This window comes from Aethalodelphis obliquidens, unplaced genomic scaffold (genome assembly GCF_003676395.1).
Source record: "Aethalodelphis obliquidens isolate GAN/ISIS:26980383/991018 unplaced genomic scaffold, ASM367639v1 scaffold20, whole genome shotgun sequence".
Classification (NCBI taxonomy): domain Eukaryota; kingdom Metazoa; phylum Chordata; class Mammalia; order Artiodactyla; family Delphinidae; genus Aethalodelphis; species Aethalodelphis obliquidens.
The window spans coordinates 11,560,454-11,576,931 of NW_020837964.1; the positions used below are offsets into that span (position 1 = coordinate 11,560,454).

General features: G+C 38.2%; 1 pseudogene; it reads left to right on the forward strand.

The window, feature by feature from the left end:
- Nucleotides 1–6,165: 6,165 nt before the first annotated feature.
- Nucleotides 6,166–9,842, forward strand: LOC113627374 (tigger transposable element-derived protein 1-like; annotated as a pseudogene).
- Nucleotides 9,843–16,478: the final 6,636 nt, after the last annotated feature.

The window sequence follows — 16,478 nt, forward strand, 5'->3', positions numbered from 1 at the left end:
AATCATAGAATTTGTTTCACAAAAATTCAGGTGTATTTTTCACTTCCAACTAAGAATGAAAAATGTGACTCATGTTGTCTCGGTTAGAGCTGCACTCGGGGCTCATACTTTGCCTTAGTTTCTCATTGATCAGAATATTTTTCACAGAGAACTCTAAGTGGATCCAGCATTCAGCACTTTTTGAAAAGCTTTCATCATTCTTCTCAGTGTTAGTCCTACCTGTACCCTATGAAAGAAGTCTAACCCAGTGTGCCTTTGAAGGTAAACTCCTAAAATCTACCTGGAGTAAACTGCCAGATGATACCCTGGATTAAATCAATCATGATGACAACTCGGATTGATTCCTACCCAACATTCCATTCAAAGTCAATTTTAAGCAATTCTTATCCTGCATTATGTTGGTCCTCAGGTCTCTTCTAGGCTCTTGAAGGGCTAATATGCCCGCCCCCTTGAGTGTCTATTATAGAACACAGCAGTTTTAAATACATCTATGCTTCCTAGGCTTGATTAAGTGTGGGCACAGTGAAGCTATTTTATTAAAGTGTTAAAACATATGGAGGTTGCCACTGTGCGCTTAAACACTAGACTATTTCATCAGCTAAAAGGTGAAATGTTTGTTTTCACAGGATTAAATGCAATAATGTATTCAAAATCATTGACACAAATAATCATTGACATCTATTATTACTCTTGCTGAAATTTTAAATTAGGAAAGTTTAAAATTTTAAAGGTTTTACTGAACTATATACACATAAAAGTGCTCATCTAATCAATTTACAGTCTAATAAATTCTCAAAGGCTAAAATTTGAACACCAAAGCTCAACATTTCCAAATAAAAGTCTTCTGGTTTACACTACATTTTTTCCAGCTCTTTTTTAATTTCCATATAATCTAAAGCCTAAGAAATGTTCAGTTAATACCATAGAATTCAAAGATACAACAATATAAGCTTCAGGGTAGGGTTTTACTACCTATACGCTGATCTGAGCCTTTGTTCACAAAGCAATATAAACTTGATTGTTTTTCTTAACTGGGCAGTTAATTAAAAACAGATTTTTTTTCTTCTGTGTTTGGGGGGAAGGTGAGTAGGGTATAAAGACTGGAATTAACTTTTACTGAGTACCTGTAAAGAGCCAGGTACTGTGATCGACATTGTCACATTGGTTTTGCACAGTAGGGATACTGTATACTTACAACATCCCTACGAAGAAAATATTTATTCTTACAGATAAGGAAACTGAGGTACAGATGGGTTGAGTATCCCTCCCAATACCCACACCTGGTAAACAGAACACTAGAATTCCAATTCCAATGTGACCCCATGGTCTTGCTATCATCCCAGGTTGCCACTGACGCTGAAATTGTATTTCCAAGATCAAAGAATCCAATTCCAACAGTTCCTTTTCCAAGACTGCTGCTAATAAGTTTTACCATTACAAATATTACTCCTCATATCAAAAATAGACTTAAAAAAAAAACTGTTTCTGGGCTTCCCTGGTGGCGCAGTGGTTGGGATTCCGCCTGCCGATGCAGGGGACACGGGTTCATGCCCCGGTCCGGGAGGATCCCATGTGCCGCGGAGCGGCTGGGCCCGTGAGCCATGGCCGCTGAGCCTGCGCGTCCGGAGCCTGTGCGCCGCAACGGGAGAGGCCACAACAGTGAGAGGCCCGCGTACCGCAAAACAAACAAATAAACAAACTGTTTCTCAGGTTCAGCTTGACAGAATTCTTTCTCATCCATAGGCCAACAGAACATTCCACCAAAGGCACACACCACCTTTTTTTTTGTGCTCAGTCTTACATGTCCATCTTTCACACTATTAGTCAGCATCAGAGGAAGTGAGCCAGAGAGGAATTTAAACCCACCAGCTAAAGAGAGTCAGAATATAAAACTGATTGATGTCCCTGGGTATGTTTCTACTGGGAAAATCAGAATTCCGGCTTTTTGCTTTATTCCATTTCTGCATGACTAATTTAACCCGTTGAAAATTTCTATTTGGAACTTCACATTCATTAATTTTTTTATCCTACAACACCCTGTCTTTGGAATTTTTCTTCCTCATTCTTATTTTCCCCAATCACCTACTATATAAATCCTGGAGAAATGTCTGACTTACCTTTCTTCATTCCCCTGTACCCAGTGGGTCAGGGAGTTCTGTGGATTCTTCATTTGAATTGTCCCACCTCTCTCTCCTTGTGCTTCTCACTGGACAAAACAATTCTCACTTCCTAATTCCCTCACTAACTTCACATCTCTCAGTCTCCTATTGCTAGTCGGCCTTAAGCTGTTTCAGTTAATGAACCTCTTGCCATGTCCTTCTTCTGCTTGCTTAACTTTTAAAGTAAGTTCCTTCCTGTTTCCCAGTTATTAAAGTCTCATGCAAGCTCTCCATAATCTGCCCCATCCAGTCTTTAAGGCAAAGATATCCTCATTCTTCCCTCTGTTGGCCATGCCTCTCCCCACAAATACCCTACACACCCTTCCCCTTCACAGGATTCAACACTATTATTTTAAGAGGCCACAACGTGATATTCTAAGCAACTTTATTCAGCACTATGCTGAACTAAGAAGATAACAGGTATGTGAAAATTGAACAGATGAGTGAACTTTATCAACATTTATTAACTGGTGTTCAGGATTTTTTCTTCTTAGAAGAACCAAAATAATATAATTAACTAATATAAGTTATTTGTATTCCCTCTTTTAAAACAACTATACTTGCACGAAAACCTTGCATTGCCTAAAGGGTATTAATGACTTTTCAATATGAATGACAAAGCAATTGCTTTAATAGTAACTTTTCATTTTTAAAAAGCTTATCCTCCATCAACATCTTGTTATATCACTGATAATGCAGAATAATCACCCCATCTCAAGATCCTTAACTTAATCACATCTGAAAAGACCTCTTTTCTCGATAGAGTAACATTTATAGGTACTGGGGAGTAGAATTTGAAATCTTTGGGTGGCAATTAAGCAGTCTCCTACAGGCATATAGAAGATTATTGTAAGCCATTATTTCTTAACTGTTACTCCAGCTATATAACAGTTCTGGAGTCAGAAATTTCTATGGAGCTGCAATTAAGTGATAACCGATAGGTGGTATTAAGAGTCAGACTCTCTCAAGCTCTTTTGTACTAAAGAAGGAGGAGTTTTAGAAAATGTTTTGCTTATAAAATTTTAGTGCTGATGAAAATGGTGATTTAAAATATAATAAAAAAATTTTATAAGTAAAATGACTACTGGCATCCTCTGTGTAAAGCACTTCACTGATGGGTAGTTTTAGTTAAAGTACTTTTAAAGGGTAGAACATAAAAAGTGGATCTACGTGAGATAGAGAGAACAGATTGGTGGTTGTCAGAGGCTGGGAATGGGGAGATAGGAAGAACAGGTGAAGCGGGTCAAAAGGTACAAACTTCTAGCTAAAAAATAAATAAGTCGTGGTGACTACAGTTAACAATCTCTATGGCATATTTCAAAGTTGATAAGAAAGTAGATCTTAAAAGTTCTCATTACAAGAAAAAAAATCCTGTAAGAACGTATGCTGGTGGATGTTAACAAGACATTGTGGTGAATTTTGCAATATATACAAATATCGAATCGTGTTGTACACCCGAAAATAATATAATGTGATATGTTAATTATACCTATCTACGTGGAGACTATTCATATGTAAAAACTTCACAAATATTTTTTTAAAGTTAAAAAAGAACATGGGAGAAAAAGGTACGTTATAAGAACCTGAAAGGGCAGTATCAGGGAGGAGAAAAATGTTCAATTCTGGGATGGGATGTCATGGAAATATATTAGTAAATGAGTTTTCCTAATTATCTACAAGCAGAAATGGGAAATTCTCATTACACTTTTAGCTAACCTTTTTTAAGAAAGTGTGATATTATTAAAAGTTGTTTCTATGATATTTAAGGAGGTTCGTGGTCTCAGATTCTCTGTTTTCTGATGGCTCTTTAACCGGCTTTTCCTAAGAGTCTCCTATGAGATTGGCAGTCCTTTCAGTTTGGGAGGATTTTCTTCCTAAACAACCTGGAAGTATTTCAAGAACTGTTTTTAGTAGTAATTCAGTGCTTTATTGGCTGATGCTGATTGAGAGGCATAAAAGGCATAAAAATTTAAAGAACTACTTTAAACTTTAAAACTGTTTCCATTTGATTTTAGTTTGAAGTAGCTCCTATTTTATAAGAATTCTTTCACCTACCATCAACTAATATCATAAAAAAGAAGTATTTGCTTACACAGAATTTTATACCTGGAAAAAAAGTGAGAAAGACTGAGACAGCACATCTTAAATCATCAATGTTGTGTTAATATTCAGATACATGACATTAATTCTAATTCTAATAAAAGGATAAATAACCTTGTTTATTGAAACTATACATATCATTAACCTTGATTGGCTGCAATAATAAAAATTATTCAAATACTTTTTTCCATCTAATAAAAGCTTTAAACTGTTGAAAATGTCACCGTACATACGAATCTCTGATATTTTCTCCTTTTCTGTTATCAGAACTTTAATCCTCAATTACTGTGATTTCTCTGTCCCATACCCCTGTTCCTTCTGCTGCCTACCACTCCATTTCAAAAGTTTAATTCCCCAGCTGGGAAGCACTGCTGTTGGTCAAAATACCGTCAATGTCTTTATTATTGAACAAACACTTTCTAATTATTTATATAGTCATGCATACTTTACTCCCTTCCTTCTTTCATGTATTCAGGAAATATCTAATAAACATGTTGCAGGCTTTGGACTTAATGCTGAGGAGACAGAGATAAGTAAGACAGAGCTACTAGCCAGGGGAAGGTCATAACCTAGTGGCTGGGGCAGAATCACCAACATGGGTCTCGCAACCTCAGCACTCCTGACAGGTAGGACCAGACAATTCTTTGTTGTGGGAGGCTATTCTGAGCATCATAGAACTTTTATCAGTATCCCTGGCCTACATCCAGTGGATGCCAGGAGCATCGCCCCAGTTGTGGCAACCAAAATGTTTCCAGATATTGCCAAATGTGCCCTATGGAGAAAGATGGCCCCCAGCTAAGAACTATAGTTATACACCAATGTGTCAGATTCAGAAATAACACAAAGGTTGGAGGTTGAGAAAAGATCAGAGAAGGCTATACAGAAAAGGTGGAATTTGAGCCAAATCTTAAAGAAGATGCATCGATTAGCCAGTTTTACACTGTTTCCAGAAAATTCTAAGTAAGGGAAATATTACACACAAAGGCACAGAGGGGAGCTTTTGCATGATTAATGTGCAGACAGACAAGGGAATTACAAAACATGGGTGCTTTGAAAGGTATAAATGTAAGCAAACGTCAAGTAGTAAGGCTGAAGTTACAGGGAAATGTCAGATACAAAAGACTTTGGGTAACATGTCAATGCTATGGACTTTATCTTATAAAAAATGAGCAGCTGTTGCAACATGACAGGAGAGCTGAGTTTTGAATAGATACCTTTTGTATTCCCGTTAGAGTACAAGATCTATAAAGACAAATCGTGTGTGTTTTCAAATATGACACACACACAGCAGAATTATCATACATATTCAACAGATATTTGTTGAATGAATAATAATACTAACGATAATAGCATTAAGCACTGGTATTTATTACACTCTCATTGTGTGTGTGTGTGTGTGGTACTCTCTAACTGTTTACATGAACGACAAAGCTGGGGATCATACCTGTGATGGAAAGGATCTTGGAGGCAAGGAAATGGTTAGAATGTACTGAAATATGACACATTTTAGAGATAATAGGAAAGTAAAAGCAACACTAGCAAATGCTAACGCCAAAGAATATCAAGTGATATCCATCCATCCATTTGGCGTCAAAACTCACACTCGATCTCATGCTAGGTTATTACCTAGTGCTCTATTTTAATATGATGCTGCCCCTCTTATACCATAGTTTCCCTCTGTTAAGCTCTCTTTCGTTTTTTTTTGTTTTGTGGGTTTTTTTTTTGGTTAGGCCTTCATTTACTTCTTTAATTTTTCTGTTTATAAAAGTTCAAAATTCAATTAACTATCAAGTTAAGAAGAAAAAAAGGGAATTTTATTCGAGCCAAACTGAGGATTATAGCCCGGGAAGCAGATTCTCAGAAAGCTCTGAGAACTGTTCCGCCTGTTAGAAGTTGAAGGCACATCATGTACATTTTTAAGACAAAGGATCGTACATCAGAATGGCATACTGATGTTTCACACAAAGGTCACAGAGGATACACGGTCCAGGTCAGCACGTACAAAGTGAGCAACAAGTCATCATGACCCCCTACGGAGCTGGGAAAAAACACTCTTCTTTTAAGAAGTTACACTGCTGGTGTCAGAAGAAAGAAAAAAAAAATTGATCTTTACAGTTGAACAGGCACACTCATCTTTGAGAGTCTCTGGGTTAATGTATAATGCAGATGTGCACTGCACATTAGGGAGGGAAACAGCCCAAACAAAGACACAGAGAGAGAATGTTATGTTTAACTCTTTTTCTTGTCCTGCTTTAAAATATAAATTTTATTGCCTCATCACTATCAATGTTTTTGGTGAGTGTTCTTACAGACATCTTTCTGTGAGTACCACCACATGGCTTACTAATTATCAGGGAAATGCAAATCAAAACCACAATGAGAGGCTTCCCTGGTGGCGCAGTGGTTAAGAATCTGCCTGCCAGTGTAGGGTACACGGGTTGAGTCCTGGTCCGGGAAGATCCCACATGCCACGGAGCAACTAAGCCTGTGCACCACAACTACTGAGCCTGCGCTCTAGGGCCCGCCAGCCACAACTACTGAAGCCCGAGCTCCCAGAGCCCATGCTCCACAATAAGAGAAGCCACCGCGATGAGAAGCCTGAGCACCGCAACCAAGAGTAGCCCCCGCTTGCCACAACTAGAGAAAGCCTGTGCACAGCAATGGAGACCCAATGCAGCCAAAAATTAAAAAAAACACACACACACAAAAAAACCCACAGTGAGATATCACCTCACACCTGTCAGAATGACTATTATCAAAAAGACAACAAATAACAAGTTGGGGTGAGGTTGTGGAGAAAAAGGATCCCTCACACATGCTGGGAATGTAGACTGGTACAGCCACTATAGACAACAGCATGGAGGGTCCTCAAAAAATTAAAAATAGAACTACCATAAGATCCAGCAATTCCACACCTGGGTATCGATCTGAAGAAAATGAAAATCCTAGTTCAAAGAGATATAAGTCCCCCTGTGTTCATCACAGCATTATTTACAATAGCCAAGATATGGAAGCAACCTAAATGTCCCTCAGCAGAGATAGATAAAGAACATGTGGTCTGTACATACAATGGAATACTACTCAGTCATTAAAAAGAAGAAGAAGAAATCTTGCCATCTGCAACAACATGGATGGATCTAGAGGGTCACATGCCAAGTGAAATAACTCAGAGAAGACAAATTTCTCTTTTTTAAGCAAACATTAGTATCTACCTTGTCATCCTTACTTAAGTTCTATAATGCGCAAGTGAGATAACCTTTGGAAGTTGCTTAAGCAACATAAATGATCATTAAGACTCGCGGTTAAAATGTACATGGAAATATATGTTCTGCCCAATGTGGCATACACTTGTATTCTATCAATCTCCTTCTTAAGAACATGCCCAATGTTCCTGCATGCATTAGTTTATTGATTGGGTTTCAGTATAAATACAAGCAACCCCATTTTATTGCACTTTGATTTATGGCGCTTCACAGATACTGCGTTTTTTACAAACTGAAGGTTTGTGGCAACCCTGCCTCAAGCAAGTCTGTCAACATCATTTTCCCAACATCATTTGCTCACTTCATGTCTCAGTGCCACATTTTGGTACTTGTCTCAATATTTCAAACTTTTTCATTATTACTGTATTTGTTACGGTGACCTGTGATCAGAGATCTCTGATGTCACCATCCTGGTTGTTTGGGGGCACCATGAGCTGTGCCCATATAAGACAGCAAACCTAACTCATAAATGTTGTGTGTGTTCTGACTGCTCCCCCGACAAGCCATTCCTTGTCTCTCTCCATCCCCTCAGGCCTCCCTATTCCCTGAAACACAACAACATGAAATCAGGCCAGTTAATAACCCTACAGTGACTTCTAAGTGACCAAGTGAAAGGAAGAGTCACATGTCTCTCACTTTAAATCAAAAGCTAGAAACGATTAAGCTTAGTGAGGAAAGCATGTCGAAAGCCAATACAGGTCAGAAGCTAGGCCCCTTGTAGCCAAACAGGTAGCCAAGTTGTGAATGCAAAGGAAAAGTTCTTGAAGGAAATTAAAAGTGCTACTCCTGTGAATACATGAATGATAAGAAATCAAAACAGCTTTATTGACGATATGGAGAAAGTTTTGGTGGTCCAGACAGAAGATCAAACCAGCCATGACATTTTAAGCCAGAGCCTAATCTACAGCAAGGTAGGTCCTAACTCTCTTCAATTCTATGAAGGCTGAGAGAGGTGAGGAAGCTGCAGAAAAAATGTCTGAAGCTAGGAGAGGTTGGTTCACGAGATTTAAGGAGAGAAGCCGTCTCTATAACATTAAAGTACAAAGTGAAGCAGCAACTGATGATACAGAAGCTGCAGGAAGCTATCCAGAAGATCTAGCTAAGATCATTAATGAAGGTAGCTACACTAAAGAACAGACTTTCATAGCTAGAGAAGAGAAGTCAATGCTTGGTTTCAAAGCTTCAAAGGACAGGTTGACTCTCTTGTTAGGGACCAATGCAGCTGGTGACTTGAAGTTGAAGCCAACACTCATTTATCATTCCAAAAATCGTAGAGCCCTTAAGACTTAGGCTAAATCTACTCTTCCTGTGCTCTGTAAATGGAACAACAAAGCCTAGGTGGCAGCACATCTGTTTACAACATGGTTTACTGAATATTTTAAGGCCTCCATTGAGACCTACCGCTCAGGAATAAAAGGTTCCTTTCAAAATATTACTGCTCAACAACAAGGCACCTGGTCACCCAAGAGCTCTGATGGAGATGGACAATAAGATTAATGTTGTTTTCATGGCTGCTAACACTACATCCATTCTGTAGCCCACGGATCATGGGGTAATTTTGACTTTCGAGTCTCATTATTTAAGAAACACATTTTGCAAGGCTATAGCTGCCACAGAGAGTGATTCCTCTGACGGATCTGGGCAAAGGCAATTTAAAACCTTCTGAAAAGAATTCATCATTCTAGATGCCATTAAGAACATTCATGATTCATGGGAAGTGGTCAAAATATCAACATTAACAGGAGTTTGGAAGAAGTCCAACCCTCATGGATGACTTTGAGATGTACAAGATTTCAGTGCAGGAAGTAACTGCAGATGTGGTGGAAAGAGCAAGAAAACTAGTATTAGAAGTGGAGCCTGAGGATGTGACTGAATGGCTGCAATCTTATGATAAAACTTGAACGCATCAAGAGTTGCTTCTTATGGATGAGCAAAGAAAGTGGTTTCTTGAGATGGACCCTACTCCTGGTGAAGATGCTGTGAAGATTGTTGAAATAACAACAAAGGATTTAGAGTATTACATGAACTTAGTTAATAAAACAGCAGCAGGGCTTGAGAGGATTGGTCCCAATTTTGAAAAAATAAAGTGCTATCCTGGATACAATGCTATCAGATAACATCGCACGCTACAGAGAAATCATTCATGAAAGGAAGAGTCAATTAACGGGGCAAACTTCATCGCTGCTTCATTTTAAGAAATTGCAAAGCCACCCCAAACTTAGTAACCATCTCCCTGGTCAGTCAGCAGCCGTCAACATCACGGCAAGAGCCTCCACCAGCAAAAAGATTAGGACTCACTGAAAGCTCAAATATTGTTTAGCATTTTTTAGGAATAAAGTGTTTTTAATGAAGGTATATACATTGGTTTTTTTAGACATCATGCTACTGCACGCTTAAGAGATTACAGTGTAGTGTAAATATAACTTTTATATGGACTGCGAAACCAAAATAACTCGTGAGACTAGCTTTATTGTGATATTTGGTTTATTGCAGTGGTCTAGAACCAAACCTGCAACATCTCCGAGGTATGCCTATAGATGGAATTGAGATCTCATCAAAGTAAATACAGAGTGCACTTCAATACACGAAAAAGCAAGCATTTGCTATCAAATATTTTAGACGTGAAGTATCTTTTCTTTCCTTCTCTAAAACAAATGCACAGTAAATGTACTTTTACTTCTTAAAAGTAACAACTGCTAATTATCTAAAAAGCTTTGTAAAGTTGTTGAAAATACAGAGATTTTTATCCTCAACAAAACTTAAATAGTTGAAACTTAACTGTGGAGTTTTAAAAGAATTTCATGCACATGGCATTTAGAAGTAAGTCAAGCATGTATAGACTTTATATCAAAAATTTTCATGCTGCCGGTAACAATGTTGTGACCAGGGATTTTGTCCTTTGTCTGTTTACAGCTTCTATGTCTGTTTTTCAGATGAGAAACTTTAATGATGGAAGTGCACAGTCAATGAGCCAACTGTGTCCCTCCTCAGTTTCATTCTATTTTGACAGTTCATTTCATTTCTCCAATTTAAAAAGTAAATTTTGAATCTTATTTCTGTGCTACAGACTGTATGTCCTCACATCCAACACGATGCCATTTGTGATTTTAATGAGACACATTCCCAATGCCTTCCTTTAAGTCACTGATATCTATTTTAAAATAACACTTGCCCCCTGCTGAACAGTACCAGAAGTTTTTTATTTTATTCTGTTGACAAGTATCTGAACGATAACTTATTGAATAGTTGCCTCATACTTCTATGGTCTACAAAGTGCTATAAACTGACCAACAATTTCTGCAAAATAAATTAGTTTTGCTTCTCATCCCTTTTCTACCACTGCATCTGATCAGTTCCAAGATTCTCAATACCAATGGCGGTATTTATTTTAACAAAAGAAAAAACCTGTTTCAGAGTAAGTTTAGTTGTTATGTTAATGAGTCTGGATGAAAAGTTCTCCCACTGACTTAATAAACGGTCCTTCCCTTTGTCTTTTACCTTTTTGTCTGGAATCCTAAATTCCTTTTTATCCAGATTTTCACACCTCCCAGGTTCCAATTACATGCAAACTCTTATGAGCCTGGAGTCTCTGTGGGCATATGCATGAAATGTAACCATCCATGTATTTCTTTTAGTGTTTTTTCGTTATTAAAATGTATTAGTCTTACTTCTTTGTTCAGGTGTTAATTTACATAGTGTGAAATACAAATTCAGGAGGCATTACCAACATTCTGTCCTGAAAATATAAAATTTTCAATAGAGCATTCACAGAATACTTAATTTTAAGGAAAACAAACTTCTTTTTGAACACTACCACACGAAACTGTCAAAAGTATATTCCCCTGTAACTCAATGATCTAATATATAATGTAACTTAATTAGGCTTTAATTAAATAAATATTACATCATGTGCATGATAAATGACAACTTTGGCATAGCATGGCAAACCATTCTTTAGAATCGCAATTCATTGTCTTTTAAGAGCCCTCCTACTGCAACTTATATTAATCACGGTTTTTGTTTTCTGTATTTCCTGGTACTTTGATATCTGGGGACTTGCCTACACTGACAGAGACATTCCTCTGGGATTTACTAATTCCTAGAGATAGCAACAACTCCACCAAATGCGTGCCTTTCATATGCAAACCAACCATTCCAAAGCCCATCCCCCTCCTTTATCTGGCTCTCACAAGGCACTCACACTGGCTCCAGTATTCCCCGGCCCTAATCACCCCAAGACCAGGTTACAGACAACTCCAGCTTACAGACAGCTAGGAGCAGCCCTCCACCCCAGAGCCTACTGAAGTTATTTAAAATAAACAATCCTAAACTTGGTTACCCTGCCTGACCCATTCCCTCCCGCAGAAACCTAGATAAAGGCTCGTGCCCACATTTTCTCTCTGTTCCCTCTGCCTCCTGATGGACCCTGGTGCTTCCCTGTGTGGTCCTGTGTGGCAGGATGTGTCCTTCCTCTTGGGAACTATGAGTAACAAACTGTTTACTCAATGGCAATTGCCTCCTGATCTGTTTGCCTCATTTAACCTGAATAATAATAAAACCTACATTTTTTAGAAATACCAATTAAAGTTGACATTAACTTTTTTTCCTGGGACAAGCTGCACCTTTTCACAAGACCAATTTCAAGATCTTAGATCAGAGGGAAAAAAAGAAAAAATTGTTCAATTTTATACTTCAGAATTAATTTGGAATATATTTTATATGTATATGCTACTGTGAAAGGATTTCAACATAAAAAGGAATTAGAGGACATGGAAAGGAGAATCTCACAATGGGCCCTCAAGAAAACAAAATGTAAGAACTAAGAGACTGGACTTCCCTGGTGGCACAATGGTTAGGAATCTACCTGCCAATGCGGGGGACACGGGTCCAATCCCTGGTCTGGGAAGATTCCACATACTGTGGAGCAACTAAGCCCGTGCGCCACCATTACTTAGCCTGCACTCTAAAGCCTGCAAGCCACAACTACTGAGCGCACACCACAACTACTGAAGCCTGCGTGCTCTATGGCCCACATGCTGCAACTACTAAAGCCCTCGCGCCTGGAGCCTGTGCTCCGCAACAAGAGAAGCCACAGCAATGAGAAGCCCGCGCACCGCAATGAAGAGTAGCCCCCACTCACTGCAACTAGAGAAAGCCCGTGCGCAGCAATGAAGACCCAACACAGCCAAAAAAAAAAAAAAGGAACTAAGAGACTGAGTTCCCATAAATGCCTGATTTACAGAAGACCAAAACTTACCTCCTGACCAATAAACACCCACCAAGGATCTCTCCCCATCCTCAAGCCAATGAACTTACCGCTTAGACTATGACTGGACTTTCCCCTCTTTGTACTCCATGCCCACCCCAAATACAGCCCAACCTGAACCCTCAGCAGACTCACCTGTAGCTTGCTACAGTTTGCATTTGCTAAAATGCAATTCCTCTGCTATTCCCAAATAAAATAAAATTCTGGTAATTCAAGCTTGCCTCTGTTTACCTCCTTATTTAGGTTGACTATATATATAGATATAGATATAGTTAGGTAGATATAGATTTCATCTCTGCAATATCTTAATTTTTTTCCTCACTCTATTTTCTCCTTTTGTCATGTAATTTAAAATACTTTATCTTTTCTTTAAGGAATTTGTTTAGGGAGATTTTGATTATATAAATTATCCTGGTAACCTCTCCTCCTCTGGGCAATTTTTCTTCATGATCTATATTCTTTTTTCCCCTATATTTTAACTCCTTTTCCCTTTTGATTGGTGGTGGGGTGACTGTGCTCATATCTCATACTCATCATGAGCATTTCTCATCCATGTATCTCATGGAGGCATCTGTAACAGATTTGGGTATGCTACTTCAAACACACTCTCATCAAATCTGTGATTTCTTCTGTCTTTCTGTACATCCCCCTTCAGTTTCAGTATCCATGATGTCAGTGTGATCACAGCAAATGTGTTTATATTAATTTTTGACCTGGCAACTGTTATTTACCTTCCCACCTTCTTTAGGTGAAGCATCAACATCCCCCCACCTTAGACTGTAAGCTAAGTTGTAGATTTAAAAAAAAAAACAAACAAAAAAGAGCTGCAGCAGTTTTCCCTTCATCAGTATCTCCTCTGCCATTCTGAGGTGTTGCCGGTTCACATTCATGTATCCCATCTCTCTGAACTAAACAGAAAAGATTTATCTCGGACTCAGTCACAGGCTACCAGAAGAATCTTTAACTTCCCTTATATCTGAAAAGGTATGTTTGGTTTCTCTTATCCTCACTTATCTCTAAGCATTATTTCACAATACTTAACACATCTTCTTCCCATTTTGGTGTGTTGGAGTGTGATCATTTCCTTGCTTCCATAAAAGTTAGGGTTTTTTCCTCCCTTTTTTCTTGTTTTGCTTTTTTTTTCCCCAATGGATTTTGAAGCAGAGGGAAAAAAGAAATTGCCTATTCTCTGCCTTATTCAAGCAGAGGGGACCTGCATATCTTTTTTTTTTCTTTCATTAGCCTGGAGGAAGACGCAAAAGCAATTATAGCAAGACAAATGGTCAAAAACTAGTCAGTATTGTTGAGTGAATGACTTACCCTAAAGGTTGACACATACATGAGACAAAACAACAGTAATTTCTATGTGCATGCAGCATGAAATTCGTGGGTTTTTTAAAATCTCATTTAATTTTCACAATAACCTTGTGAATCAGGCAAATCAGGAGTTATTATCTGAATACTATAAATGAATAAGCCTGAAAGCAAATATGTAATTTGCTCTAGTGAGGATTAAAATACTAGTAATTCACATTCTATTGTCATTTCTTATAAATATCTCTGCTTCTTTGAATTTATAATATGCACTAAATGCAGAAGTATATATTAATAACAGACTTCTAAGGTAAATAAAAAAGCAGAATCATTGTGTCTTAATTAGGATTCTCCAGGATGAAAGTGACAAAATCCCAATTCAAGCCAGCTGAAAATAGACGTGGTAAACTGAATAATGCCCTCCCAAAGGATGTCTATGTCCAGATCCCCAGAACCTACCAATATGTTACCATACATGGCAAAAGAGACTTTTAAAATGTAACTAACTTATGGTTCTTGACATGGGGAAATTATCCAGGATTAAATGGGTAGGCCCACTATATCCCAAGCATCCTTATAGGAAGGATGCTGGAGGGTTAGGGTTAGTATGTGCAGCAGTCAATACCACTCTGGCCCTGCTTGCAGGGAGGATGGCACTTGGTCCCTGTTCTAACTGATCATACATGTGACGAACTGAGCTGCATCACTTTTGCCCTTTACATCCTGTTAAAAGAGCATAATAGCCAGGGGCGGCATTAGAATGGGGTTAATCGCAGAACGTCATTTTTCCAAAATGGGTTTTTCAAATAATAAAATTTCCTTTAGCTGATTCTTCAAATCATTGGTCTGTAAGACAAAACCTAGAATCTGGATCCAGATTTTTCTGTCTCTTAGCTCTGCCTGTTCCCTAGCACCTCAGAACAATGGGCTGCTTTGACGACACGCTCTCTTGCCTCCTAGCTGCATCTAGTAGTTGGCCTCTGTAAAATGGGTAACTGTTAATCTGTCAGATAATGAGTCCACATCAGCAGGTATGCCAGAGGAGCCCAGGGAATCTGGCTTTGGTCAAAAGTTGCCCCATCCTAAGGGCTGTGTATAATCTTATTTCTTTTGGTTATCTGAATTTCTCTCCCCTTGCTTTTATCTCACTAATGAGCATCTGATTTTGAAAAAAATAAAATTACTAAATTCTACACTTGTTCTTTCAATTAAAGATTAAACCACTTCTAAAACTATATTACCTTATCTTGTTAATTTACATAATAATAATATCTTTAACTTGTTATTCAATTCTATTTGAATTCTATTCTATTCAAATAGAATTCTATTTCTACTGAATATGTCAGGCTCACGTTTTAAAACTCAAAACTCTATTAAAATTGGTGGGGCTTTTTAGAGTTCCTGCACATTTCGTTGTCCTGTTTTAGGTCTTCATCTCTCTTTTTCTTGCATTATATATGGGGATCAATTCCCGATCCTTCACAGGAATGAAGATGAAATTATTTTGTAGTCATTAAAAATCTGTGCAAATAACATCAACACTTACTTTTCTTATTTATCAGAATACTTCTTTAATCTTTGAACACTTATTCCTTCTTCATAGTTTGAATGGAAGACAGTAAAATGAAAACAAAGGAGTAACTGCAATAAAATGATAGAGATAGTTTGGAGAGAGAGAGAGAGAGAGAGAGAAGGAGTGTGTGTGTGTGTGTGTGTGTGTGTGTGTGTGTGTGTGTGTGTGTGTTTTCTCCCACATTCCCATGCACTGGGCAATCAGAAAACATACATCTAAGCTCTGACAAACATTTGACCAAAGCGTTTAAATCAGAGATTATCACCAAAGTATGGAATTGTCAGATTCTATTTTTATTTCATCAGTGCATTCCATCCACTGTATGTTGCAGATATAGAGCACTCAGGCCCATTTTATGACCCGTGACAAAATGGAATAGAGATTCTGGCCACCCATCAGGTAAAATGCCTCCAACAAGTGTCAGTAAGAGCTGGTTTCTGGATTTCAAACCCTTAATCTTTTGAGTCCCAGCTGGAGCTGATAATGTACTAATTGTTGCTTCATCTGGGGGGACTAACATAAACTATTTCATTAAATCCAGAAACGTTATGAAAATATGATTCTCGTGTGCCCTGTGCTAAAAGTCATGTGATGGTACTGAGATCCTCACGGCCTCAACACCTACCCAGAAAACATATTTTGGACCAGAATACTACCTGTGACAGCACTACAGTGTACATCCCTCATCCTCAGTATCGATTCCTGTTGCCGTCATTGACACGTGATTTGAGGAAAGGGTTGATTTCTCAGTTGAAAACCATCAACATATGAGAAAAAATATATATAGATGTGAATATATTTTG